Raw genomic sequence first — 13,515 nt, 5'->3', positions numbered from 1 at the left:
CCCCGGTCCCAGCCCCGGCTCAGCGTCCGCACGAGGAAAGCGCCGCCGCTCTCCCGGGCCCGGGGCCCGGCGCAGTCCCGGCCCGGAGCGGCCCCAATCCCGGCCTCAGCCCCTCTCCCGCCTCGGTGCTCCGGCCCGGGGACCCGCAGCGTCCCCCGGCAGGAACCGGTCCCGTCCCCACTCGGCGGCTCGGGCTCGGCGCAGCGCCGGGAGCAGCCCCTGGGCCGGGGCTCCAGCCCCGAGCGCCGATCAGTCCCGCCGCAACCCGGGACGAGCGTCCTCCGCAGCCGCGGGGCGGACGCGGCCCGGCCGGGTGTGAGCGGCGGGGCCGGGGCGGGGCCCGCACGGTGAGCGGGGCGGGGCCCGCACGGTGAGCGGGGCGGGGCCGAGGGTGTTCGAGCCCCGGGATCCGCCGCCGTTCGCTGGGGCAGTGCGCGGAGGGGCAGCAGCGCCCCGCGGTCGGCGCGGGGGCCTCGGGCTCCCACGTCTCCTTTTCGTTATTTTTATCCTTTACCTTTTCTTTTGTCCCTTCTCTTCCTTCCCCCTCCAACCCCGCTCCCCGGACCTCCTCCTCCGGATAGGGCCCGCGGGAATGGTTGGGGTGACCCCCGATACTCGGGGACGGGTTGGGGGCGTTTTGGGGTGACCTCAAGTGCCGAGGGGGGGGTTCGGGTGACCCCGGCGAGGTTTTGGGGTGAACCCGGAGAGGGTTTGGGGGCAGTTTTGGGGCAAACCCAGGTGTCGGCGGGGGAGGAAGAGTCTGGGGGATTTTTGGATGATCCGAAGGGGATTTCGGGGGTGGGGGTTGGAGTGAACCCAGATGATTTTTGGGGTGATCCCAAGGGGGGTTTCAGGGGGTTTTGAGGTGACCTCCTCCCCCCCCCCCCCCACACCGCAGACTGGCCAAGGAGGAGATGCAGTTCCAGCACCTGGAAGACATTGGGGACCCGCTGGGGGACCCCCTAGACCACCCCTCACCCGCCCCGCCCCTCCCCGCTGCACCCCGAGAGCAGCTCTGGGGTGGGGGGCGGCCCCCCCGAGATTCCCCCGGGAGACGGGGACCCCGAGGACCGGTGGCTCCTCCACCCTAGCGCCGACCACGTGGTTTAATGGGGGGAGACACCCCCAGAAACACTCTCCGGCTCAACCCTGTACAAGCCCCCACAGAATCCATCCAAAATAAACCCCCAGCTGTTCAGCTGTTCTGAGGCTTTGTTGGAACATTTTCTTTTGGGTTTGGACACACAAGACCTCCCCGAGAATTGTAGTACAAAAATAGACGTGCTAAAAGCCCCACAAAAGGGGAGGGTGACAGGGCCCGGTCCCCCTCCCCAAAAAGAGAACAGAGGGAAGGCTCTGGCTTGTAATGTCTGAATGGGACACCCCACCCCCCCACCCTGGCACGAAACACCCCCCCGCCAGCTGAGGGGGGACCCCAAAACAATCCCGGACCGGGGGGGGCCCTCCCACGGCAGCTGAAGCGGGTCCCCCCCCAAAGAACCCCTGGCCGGGAATGGCAGGACGGCAAAAGGTCGAAGGGCCACGAAACGAAGGGGACCCTCCAAACCCCAGGGAGAAGTAACAGGGACCCCCCAAACCCGGGGATGGGTACAGGCGGTGCCCTAAATACCAGGGCTGGATAACAGGCACCCCCTCAGAGCCCAGGGACGAGTGGGTCAGAGCGCTCCCGGCCCTGCGGGGCTGCCGCGCTTCAGAGCAGCGGGGCGGGCACGGGGCGGGGCGGCGGCCGCGCTTTAGGGCCTTCCTCGGAAATCAAAATCGAGCTGCTCCCAGCCCGGCTCGTGTCCGTGACTCTTTCTCGACGGATTCCCACGCCCCGCGCCTGCCTCTGCAACCTCTGGCTCGCCTGCACCCTCCTCGCCCGCGGCTCCGCCCGCCGTCCCCTCCCGTGCGGGGCAGCCCGAGGTGTGGCCGGGGAGGATGATGAGGGGCGGGCGCTGTTGGGTGGTTGCCTGAGGGCACCTTCCGTAGGGAGCTTTTTGCAGGGAGTGGTCGATCCCGGGGACTTTCTCAAGCAGTGATGGTGAGAGCATCTCACAGGAGGTGGGGGAAGCCCCTGGACGGACCTGGATCATTGCTCAAGGAAGATGCCGAGGGACGAGCCCTGTGCCAGGAGGCAGCGCAGGAGAGGGGAGCAGTGCACCTGAACAGCTGGGGAGTGTGAGGGTGCAGGGAAGGTGCAGCTCGGACTGGAGGCAGAGCGTGGAGGTTTCTTTTATTGAAAGGAACATACAAAGCAGGGAGTGAGATGCAACTCCAAGACAGTAGATAATAAGCTGGAAGTTTACTGTCCAAACCCTGAACTGATAGCTGATACATCCAAGACCATAGAGACTAAGCTGGAACCATAGAATCCTAACCCAATAAGAACAGCTCAGAACTCCAAAAATGGGAGGGAGTGCAGGCCCTTGTTGTCCAGCAACACGTTCATGTTCCGACTACTAGCTTTTCTTTTCCATTTTCCTTTGATGTTTTAGTTCCTGCTTTGGGTTTACTTTCTCATCTTTCTTGCTCTCCTTTTTCTGCTCTTATTTGTAATATCTGGTTTCTAATCACCTCGGGTCTCTACTCTCAAGTGTGTCTAAGGCAGGTGATTCTCACAGCCTCTCTTCCCCAGCTCGTCCCAGTCCCTCGTGACAGCATCCCGTACCTCAGACGTGTCAGCCACGCCAGTTAGCTCGCTGTCGTCTGTGAATTTGATCAGGGTGCAGTTTTCCAAGCATCTTTGTGATTTTTTTTCTCTCTAGGCATCTTACTTGTTTGTCTTCTGCTGTTTGTGATTCCTAGTCGTCCTTCTCCTTTCTACAGCCTCTTCCTCCTTAGATTTGTCTTTCCATTCTCTCCTTCTTAGCATCTTGATTGTATTTGTATTTCTTATTTCAAATTCCTATCATTTTCCTTGACGAGTTACTTTTTTACATAGCTTTGTAGCATTTTTATCTTTTTCTATCGCTGCCCAGAAAAGAAGAATTTTGACTTCTTACCTGCTGCCTGCTGTTTTGGGGGATGTAGCTGTAGAAAGAGAGAAGGTGTTATGATTCTCATGAAGAGTCGTTTTCTCCATCAGGTCCTTCACCCATCCCGAATATAAGTCAGACTGGCAAACCAGGTGCAGGTCCTCCCAGAGCCTTTATACATTCTGGCACTTGGCTTCAAATGCCGAGGCTGAAAGCTTGCAGGAGCTCTGCGCTGGAATTGCCAGTCCGACTCCCAAAATGGAATGCAGAAGAAGATTCCTCCCAGACAAAAGGTGCCAGGAGATAAAGCTCTTGCTGCCCATGGAGTGCCAAGGGGGGGGGGGGGCAGGTGGAAGGCTGGGAGTGGAGGGCGTGGGGGGGGTTGGAAGGGCGAGGTTGTGTGAGGGGGAAGTGGGGGAAGGGCGGCAATGGGATCTGAGAGGGTCAGGTCAGTCTGAACCATGAATACAGAGATCATCACACGGAGGAGCTGCACCTCCCCTAGGACGATACTCCCCCCCACCCCGTCCGGTGGAGGAGGTACGGGGAGGGCGATGTCCCCCATCCTGCGAGTTTGGTCCCAGAAAAAGACCCAGAGATCCATATGAACCTACAGACCCAGATCTATAGAGATGTATATAGACCCAGACATCTCTGTAGGCCTCGAGGTCTATTTCTGAGACCGAACCCGCAGGATTTGCCCCCCCCCCGGCCCCCCCCGCGGAGCCCAAAATGAACAAGGAACGGTACGGTAATCGAAACTTTCACCGAAATAATTCAGTAATTTTTGGCCTCTGGGCGCAGTCAGACCGCACCGAGCCGGGTGCGCGGGCGCCTCGGGAGGCAGGGCTGCGGGGACTCCCTCCCGTCACCAGGTGACGCTGTTGTGCCTCGGGAAAGCCAAGGCTGCAGGGACTCATATGGTCGGCAGGGTGGGCGCTGCGGGAAAAGAAAAACCCTTCCTTTCCCCCCTGCCGAAGCCATCCGGCTGGGATTTGAGCAATGAGCCGCTTCTTACGTGTAGCTCAGTCGCTGGCCATCCCCTCAGGGCCAGGGAAAGCTGGCTAGCCAATTCCCTCCCCCTTCCAGCTCGTCGGTGTCCCTCTTTCATAGTGCTAAAGGGGAAAAAACTCAAGCAGGAGTTTTAAAGAAAACCTGTGTCAACTGGTAAAGCAAAGGCAGTATCCTTTAACATTAGAAAGCCAAGCTGGATTGGTTCCAGTAATAGCCAACTTTGCTAAGCAGGGTTTGCTGGTAGAATGTGAATGCAAGAACCTGTGAAAAAAGCAAATGGGAAAGATGATGGATTAGTGCAGGACCTGAGAGAATGACCTGAAATAATAACCTAGGATAGTTTAAAGTATTAGGCTTAAGAGATGCCTTTTTCCGCATTCCCTTGAGCAAGGAGAGCCAAGAAATCTTTGCTTTTCAATGAGAAAATCTGGAAACAGTGTCAGGCACCACTTGTACTTGCAGAGAGGAACACGCAGGGAGGGGAAGGCACAGAGCTTTTCCTGCCTTAATTTCTCAACCCTTGATCTGTGTGTGCCTGCAGCTATCAAATCCCTGTGCTACGCTGGGAGTTTCAGATATAGGAATGCCAGTGTTTGAAAATGGTAGTTTTTGGGTTATCTCAAAGAGATATATGATGGGAAAATAGAGCAAAAGCTGCTGGTAATTACTTGGAGCAGTGACAAATTAGTTTGGTTGGATTCTTGTAGGAAGAAAAGTGACATATGGTAACATTGTTAATACAAATGTCTCTATTGTGAAAAGGGCTTCAAGGTTTTGACTATTGAAATGCGGACAGAATTGAATAAACTCACTTATTCTTCCATGACTCAGTTTAGCTATTTTTCCTGTTAATAATCTCCCTTGGAAAGGGGATGTTTTAAGGATTATAAGTCAAGAATATTTACAGCCTGGTAACGTGAATGAACTCAATAAATGTAGTTACTATACAAGCTTGAGTCTGTCCTTTGATCTGCAGACAAACTTTGTATGCCAGGAAGCAGGACAGAAATAGAAATGAAGAGTTTAAGAAAACTTACTAGGAGAAGCACCTGGATATTTTGCAATTCCTGGTTAAAACTCTGACTTCCAAGCTGTATCATAGCTGTCATGAAAACTGTAGTTGGCTGGATGTTCTATTGCACTGATTTCACTTCTGCTTTAAGATGAGACCGGTAAATATTTTTCTAGATTTTTGTTTCATTTTTGCTTCTGTTCAGCAGAGCTCTCTTCTTCTCACAAGCCGACAAGACATGACTGTGGACTGTCCTCCAGGGACCCCTCCTGAAATGCCTGCATTCCAAAGCACGTGGTATGGGAAACCAACAGGAAGATTTAGACAAAGTTGTGCAGTGAGAAGGACAGACTAGCAAGGGGATGCTGCCAGTGCCCAATCCATGGCTGCAAGGATGCCATGGCAGTGCCATATGGGAAGAGCCTCCGTGCAGTGCTGGACAAGATCCTCCAGTGGGAAAGGCAGCTGTTCCTGTCTCCAGGGTGCTTTCTGGAGCTGGCTGTGCAGGAGCGAGATGAGGAATATCTCTACGCATCCCTTGCTTCGAGCAAGAGCTTTCATCATTCCCAGAGCCTCCATGAGACCCGCTGGACTCCAGCTGGATAAGCCTCCCTAGAGGCTTAGATATCCATAGCTGCAGGTATCAGCAGAGGCCACTCATCCCTGAGGGTGTACATGGCCAGGAAAAGGCTGCAAGTAAGAGTGGGAGCCCAAGCCATTGCAGTCAGGCATTCCCAGGAGCAGGTGGCGCAGCAGGAACTGAGCTCAAGACTCCGGTGCCAATCCAAGATTTCAAGGAAGCTGCGGCAGTTCCATATGAGAAGACCATCCGTATGTTGCTGGAAGAGATCCTGTGGTGACAAAGTCAGGTGTTCCCATCTCCAGGGTGCTCTCTCCTGCCAACTGTGGAGGAGCAGGATAATGAATATCTCACACCTCCAATCCTTCTGGCACGAGCCTTCATCCTTGCCAGAGCCTCCTTGAGAATTGCCAGAATCCAGACAGAGGAACCCTGTAACCAGGTCTCGACGCTCTCTCGTAGGTGTGAGTATCAGCAGCCCCTGCTAGTACCCGATGATGCAAATCGACAGGAAAAGCTTGGAAGTAAATGAGAGAGCCCATGCAATTCCAACGAGGTATTCCCAGGAGCAACTGGCACAGCTGAAAGTGTTCTGGAGCTGCTGATGTCCAATCCATTGATCTCAGGAGGCTGGCAGACAAAAAGATCCTCAGCACAGTGCCAGACAAGATCCTTCAGAAGTAAAGACTGCTGTTCCCATCTCCAGGCTCCTCTTCTGATTCAGCTGCGGAGGACAAAATAAATATCTTTGCACGTCTCTGACTTCTGGCAAGAGTTTCTACCCATCCCAGAGCCTCTGTGAGAGCTGCCGGACTCCAGGAAGGGGAATCCCTGTGAACAGGTCTCCTTTCTCCCTTGGAGCCACGGGTGTCAATAGACCCGTCTCATCCCTGAGGAAGCACCTGGCAAGGGAAAGCATGGAAGTCATGAGCCTGTTGCATTCCCACCAACAAGCTGCAGAGCTGAAAGAGTCTTGGAGCCACCCGTGCCCAATCCATGGCTCTCAGGATGCTGCAACACAAGAAGAGACTCCGCGCTGTGCTGGAAAAGGTCCTCCAGCAGCAAAGGCAGCTGTTCCCATCCCCAGGGTACTCTACTTATCCACCTGTGGAGGACCAAGAAAGGGAATATCTCCTGCACACCTGTGTTATTTCTGGCCAGAGCCTTCCTCCTGCCCAGAGTGTCTGTCAGACCTGCTGGACTCCAGATGGAAAAGCCTCCATGGATACGAGTCCCTGCTCCCTCTATTAGCAGAGCCCACTCCTCACTGAAGATGCACATGGTCAGGAAAAGGCTGCACGTAAGAGTGGGAGCCCAGGCCATTGCAGTCAGGCATTCCCAGGAGCAGGTGGCCCAACAGCTACTGTCCCCGAGACACCGGTGCCCAGTCCATGCCTCCCTGGACGCCCCGGCAGTGCCACATCAGGATCCTGTGCAGCAACATGTGGGGCTTGTCTCCTATGGCAAAAGCAGGTTTTCCCAACTCCAGGGCTCTCTCCCGATCCAGTACGGCAAGAGCAGGAGAAGGAGTATCTCAGCACCCCGGTTACTTCTGGCAGGAGACTCCATCCCTCCCAGAGCCTCTGGGAGACCTGCTGGAGTCAGACACAGGAGCCCCTCTGGACAGGTCTCCCTGCTGTCTGGGAGGGGCGGGGAACAGCAGAGCCCACTCCTCGCTGAGGATGCATATGGCCAGGAAAAGGCTGCACGTAAGAGTGGGAGCCCAGGCCATTGCAGTGTAAGATTCCCAGGAGCAGGTGGCCCAGCAGCTCCTGTCCCCAAGACACCGTTTCTCAATGCATGGCTCCCAGGCAGCTGCGGATTTGCCGTAGAAGATCCTTTGTGTGGTGCTGGACAAGATTGTCCAGCGATGAAGGCAAGTGTTTCCAACTCCAGGGCTGTCTCTTGAGCTGCCTCTAGAGTAGAATATCACAGAATATCTCTGCACCTCCGTTACTTCCTGCGATAGCCTCCATCCCTTCCAGAATCTCTGGGAGTCCTGGTGGACTCCAGACAGATTAGGTAATACATAAGAGAAAAAATCCAGCATACACGGGGAAGGACTTATCAGTTTTGAGCCAGTAGGGCACTGAAGTACTGTTTTGTAAACACCAAACAAGGAGAAGGGAAAGGAAGAAAATAGGCACTTTTTGTTCTTTTTGGTTGCGACTAGGTTTTTTTCCTGTGAGTTTAGGTTGGCTATGTGGGAAAGGTTCTTCCCTGCGAGGGTGGTTGGGCACTGGACCAGGCTCCCCAGGGCAGTGGTCACACAGCACGGGGCCCGAAGCGTGCCTTCTGTGCGCCTGCTTCCCTGCCCGTTGTGGCGGCCGCAGCGGCGCGCTGACTGCCCGTTCCCCGCGCGGGCTGGTCCAGGAGTGGCGGGGCAGCGCTGCTGGCTCGAGGATTCCCGGGATTCCCTCGCCGGTTTCCAGGCAACGCTCCCCGCGCGGGGCTCGAGGCGGCGAATCCTCCCCGCGCGCTCCTCGCCCCAGGGCCGAACGTTCGCAGCCAATGGGAGGCGGCGGAGTGGGCGGAGCGAGTCGGGGATTGGGCGGGTCGGGGGCGGGGCCGAGAGGGTCGGTTGGTGGGGTTTGGGTTGGAGCGGGCGGGGCCGGGAGCGCTGCCGGTGAGCGACCCCCGGGCAGCGACCCCCGGGCAGCGGCTCCTGGTGAGCGACTCCCGGTGAGCGACTCCCGGTGAGCGACCCCCGGGCAGCGACCCCCGGTGAGCGACCCCCGGTCAGCGACCCCCGGTCAGCGGCCCCCGGTCAGCGACCCCCCGGTCAGCGACCCCCGGGCAGCGACCCCCGGGCAGTGGCCCCCGGTGCGCGGCCCCGGGGGAGGGACCCCCCGTGCGCGGCCCCCGGCGAGTGGCCCCCGGCGAGTGGCCGCTGGAGAGTGAATCCCGGTGAGCGACCCGCGGTGAGGGACTGTCGGTGAGCGACCCCCGATGCGCGGCCCTGGGTGAGCGACCCCCGGTGAGGGACTGCCGGGGAGGGACCCCCGTTGCGCGGCCCTGGGTGAGCGACCCCCGGTGAGGGACTGCCGGGGAGGGACCCCCGTTGCGCGGCCCCCGCAGGGTGTCGGTCCGGGGGTGGGCGCGTTCCTTCCCCGTGCAGAGCCGAGCGGGGCCGTGGCGGGAGCGGGGCCGGAGCGGAGCCGGCCGGGGGGGCAGAGGGGAGCCGTGAGCCGCCTTCTGGCGAGGGGTCTGCTGGAAAGGAGCGTGCGGTGGGAGGAGCGGGGGAAATGGCCTGAGGCTGAGGCCGGGGAGCTTCAGGTCAGCTCCTGGAGAAATGTTTCTCGCTGTGTTTTTCGGGTGGTCAGGCACTGGAATGGGTTGCTCGGGTGGAGTCAGAACCCCGGCAGGTGTTTCAGAGGTGCCTGGATGTGGCGCTGAGTGACACGGTTTAGTGGTTTGGGGGTTCCTGGGGCAGTGCTGAGGTGACAGTTGGACTGGATGGAATCATGGAATGTGCTGAGCTGGGAGTGTCCCATCGGCACCGTGGAGTCCAGCTCCTGATTTTTATGCACCACTAAGGTAATTGAATCTGGATCAAGCTGTTTGGCTCCAAAACCTCTTCTGACTCTAGTGTGCACTGCAAAGTAAAACAAAAAAGACCATGCAAAAGACAGGCTTGTGTTCCCCCCAAAGGGAAGGCAGGCAGTTACAAAGGAGGTCAATGAAGGAGGGCACTGAAGTACTGTTGTGTAAACACCAAACAAGGAGAAGGGGAAGGAAGAAAATAGGCACTTTTTGTTCTTTTTGGTTGCGACTAGGTTTTTTTCCTGTGAGTTTAGGTTGGCTATGTGGGAAAGGTTCTTCCCTGCGAGGGTGGTTGGGCACTGGACCAGGCTCCCCAGGGCAGTGGTCCCACAGCACGGGGCCCGAAGCGTGCCTTCTGCGCGCCTGCTTCCCTGCCCGTTGTGGCGGCCGCAGCGGCGCGCTGACTGCCCGTTCCCCGCGCGGGCTGGTCCAGGAGTGGTGGGGCAGCGCCGCTGGCTCGAGGATTCCCGGGATTCCCTCGCCGGTTTCCAGGCAACGCTCCCCGCGCGGGGCTCGAGGCGGCGAATCCTCCCCGCGCGCTCCTCGCCCCAGGGCCGAACGTTCGCAGCCAATGGGAGGGCGCGGAGTGGGCGGAGCGAGTCGAGGATTGGGCGGGTCGGGGGCGGGGCCGAGAGGGTCGGTTGGTGGGGTTTGGGTTGGAGTGGGCGGGGCCGGGAGCGCTGCCGGTGAGCGACCCCCGGGCAGCGACCCCCGGGCAGCGGCTCCCGGTGAGCGACTCCCGGTGAGCGACCCCCGGTGAGCGACCCCCGGGCAGCGACCCCCGGTGAGCGACCCCCGGGCAGCGACCCCCGGTCAGCGACCCCCGGGCAGCGGCTCCCGGTCAGCGACCCCCGGGCAGTGGCCCCCGGTGCGCGGCCCCGGGGGAGGGACCCCCCGTGCGCGGCCCCCGGCGAGTGGCCCCCGGCGAGTGGCCGCTCGAGAGTAAATCCCGGTGAGCGACCCGCGGTGAGGGACTGTCGGTGAGCGACCCCCGATGCGCGGCCCTGGGTGAGCGACCCCCGGTGAGGGACTGCCGGGGAGGGACCCCCGTTGCACGGCCCCCGCAGGGTGTCGGTCCGGGGGTGGGCGCGTTCCTTCCCCGTGCAGAGCCGAGCGGGGCCGTGGCGGGAGCGGGGCCGGAGCGGAGCCGGCCGGGGGGGCAGAGGGGAGCCGTGAGCCGCCTTCTGGCGAGGGGGCTGCTGGAAAGGAGCGTGCGGTGGGAGGAGCGGGGGAAATGGCCTGAGGCTGAGGCCGGGGAGCTTCAGGTCAGCTCCTGGAGAAATGTTTCTCGCTGCGTTTTTCGGGTGGTCAGGCACTGGAATGGGTTGCTCGGGTGGAGTCAGAACCCCGGCAGGTGTTTCAGAGGTGCCTGGATGTGGCGCTGAGTGACACGGTTTAGTGGTTTGGGGGTTCCTGGGGCAGTGCTGAGGTGACAGTTGGACTCGATGGAATCATGGAATGTGCTGAGCTGGGAGTGTCCCATCGGCACCGTGGAGTCCAGCTCCTGATTTTTATGTGCCAATAATGTAACAGAATCTGGATCAAACTGTTTGGCTCCAAAACCTCTTCTGCCTCTAGTGTGCACTGCAAAGTAAAACAAAAAAGACCATGCAAAAGACAGGAAGGCAGGCAGTTACAAAGGAGGACAATAAATCGAGGCTTAGAGCATGCGTTCCTGGTCACCACAGTTGTATGACACATGAAACCAGTCCTCCGTTCATTACCCATGTAGAACTCTCATCAAGAACTCCAAACTTTCTTGTGTGTATTTGTGTATATATATATATTTGTGTGTATCTAGTTAAGATTCTGTATCTTTGGATGTGCTTTTGGCATGCTATTGTTCTGTGGCGACAAGTGGCCTTCAAAGATTGCAACACTTTATGAGATCACTTTTCTGCCTATGGGTTCTATTTTTTAAAGAAGGCAAGAATAAAAGAACTATTTAGCCAAATAGAAGTTAAGACATTAGTCATAGGAAATGTACTGATTTTTATTTACAATTGTACAACAAGTCATTCAACTGTTTGCATACTCAAAAGCTAGGTTTGAAAATTGTCCCTCAGAAATAAGAAAAACTCTTTTCTGAGGCTGTTACTTACAGCCATTTCAGAGTTTCCAATAAAAACTCACCATCCTTGAAATGCAAAGCCTGAAAAATGAAACAAGTGTTAACCTGGAATTCTCGTTGCTAGCACTGATCTGGACGTAAGTTATTAGAGAGTGTAGCAAAGCTAGCAACAGAAATAACCTTTGACTCTCTAGCACTGCTCTGCATTCGTTGGCCATGGCACCAAAGTTTTGCTTTTCAACCCATCTGCTAAGGGAACCTTTCCAGAAATGTGAGCTTATAACACTGCTTTTCTTAAGAAGTTACGAGGCCTTAATCCAGTGTACACAGATGAGCCCCTGAAATAGGAGAGAGTCCAGTTCCTGATGATCAGTGGAGATGAGGAATCAGGTATGCTGAGCAGGCTTCGAACTTTGTGATTTTTACAAGTGGACTATTTGAAATGTGTTGTAGAAGAAAAACTCTTTTCTGTTTTATCAGCTTTCCACTTCCAGAATACTGCAGTTTATCCCTCAAATTCATCCTGTAGTTTCAAAAGATAAAGATCCTTAGAGGAAATCTTTTGGCCTCAGTAGCCAATTGGAACTTGCCCAGGGAAGTTCAGCAACAGCCCCATTCATTAAATACACTGTTCTGTAGCAGAGATCCCACAGAGATTCAGCTGCAGTGCTAAACCCCATAGAGTGTCAGCTGCCATAGCAGCTGATTTTTGACTTGGATGAGATTATCCCTTGTTTGCTTTGGTGTAGCTGGACCATGTAGAGCAAGGGGCCTGGGCAAAAGTACATCCTTAACAGGGTGCAGTACAGATTACGTTACAAGAGTAGCCATTTCCTTAATTAAGGAAGGCAGTTGGGTAATGGAATTTATTTTCAGAGGTTTAAAGGAAGGCGGTGAAACCTTTTCCTTTCCTTTGGCACCTGACGTAATGATAAAGCATAAGCCATATATTCTAGATTACATCTTGAAAGACATTTCCAGTTAGCAAGAAGTTTAATGGGTTAGTTTGCCATCAGTGTTTTAATTATTTTGAGCCCTGTGCTGAAATTGCCACTCCAAATGCCAGAACTGAATATAGATGAAGAATCCTCCAAGATCAAAGGTGCCACGAGAGAAAGCTCTTCCTGCAAAAGGAGTGCCCACCAACTGCACCCGAAAGGCAGAGCTTGAAGGCTTCCTTTCCTGAGGAAAAGGGCTGTTGGTTGCCTCTTTACCCCTGCGCTGCAACTGCCAGTCCCACTCTGAATATTTCATATGGATGAAGATTCCTCCCAGACCACAGATGCCAGGACAGAATGCCCACGGAGTACCCAGGCTGACCCACCAAGTGCACCAGAAAGCCAAAGCTTCCAGGCTTTTTGTCCTGAGCATAAGGAGTCCTGAACTGAAATTTCCATTCCAATTCAGAAAATTCGAGACGGACCAAGATTTCTCCCAGAAAAAGGTGCCACATTAGGAAGCTGTTGCTGCCCATGGAGTGCCGAGGCTGACCCATCAAGTGCACCAGAAAGCCAAAGCTTCCAGGCTTTCTGTCCTGTGAAGAAAGGTGTTTCTTTTTGTTTTTTGAGCCCTGCACTGAAACTGACGGTTCGAGTCCCAGAAGTCCACCCAGATGAAGATTCCTCCCAGACCAAAGGTACCACCAAAAAAGCTCTTGCTGGAGTTCCCAGGCTGGCCCGCCAAGTGCACCAGAAAGCCAAAGCTTCCAGGCTTTCTGTCCAGCCAATAAGCATTTTTTTTTTTTTGGTTTTTTGAGGCCTGCACTGAAACTGCGAGTCCTACTCCCAAAAATTCCACACAGATGAAGATTCCTCCTAGAGTGAAGGTATCACCTAAAAAGCTTTTGCTGCCCATGTAGTGCCGAGGCTGACCCACCAAGTGCACCAGAAAGCCAAAGCTTCCAGGCTTTCTGTCCTGTCAAGAAACTGTTGGTTTTGGTTTTTTGAGCCCTGAACTGAAACTGCCAGTTCGAGTCCCAGAAGTCCACCCAGATGAAGATTCCTCCCAGACTAAAGGTACCAGCAAAAAAGCTCTTGCTGCCCATGGAGTGACCATGCTGACCCACCAAGTGCACCAGAAAGCCAAAGCTTCCAGGCTTTCTGTCCTGCCAATAAGTGGTTTTTTTTGGTTTTTTGAGCCCTGTACAGAAACTGCCAGTTCCAGTCCCAGAAGTCCACAGAGATGAAGATTCCTCCCATAGCGAAGGTACCACCAAACAAAGCTCTTGCTGCCCTTGGAGTGACCACCCTTACCAACCAAGTGCACCAGAAAGCCAAAGCTTCCAGGCTTTCTGTCCTGTGAAGGAGCGTTTTTTTTT

Source organism: Pseudopipra pipra, chromosome 6, assembly GCF_036250125.1.
Source record: "Pseudopipra pipra isolate bDixPip1 chromosome 6, bDixPip1.hap1, whole genome shotgun sequence".
NCBI lineage: Eukaryota > Metazoa > Chordata > Aves > Passeriformes > Pipridae > Pseudopipra > Pseudopipra pipra.
Note: the sequence above shows the minus strand (reverse complement) of the source record.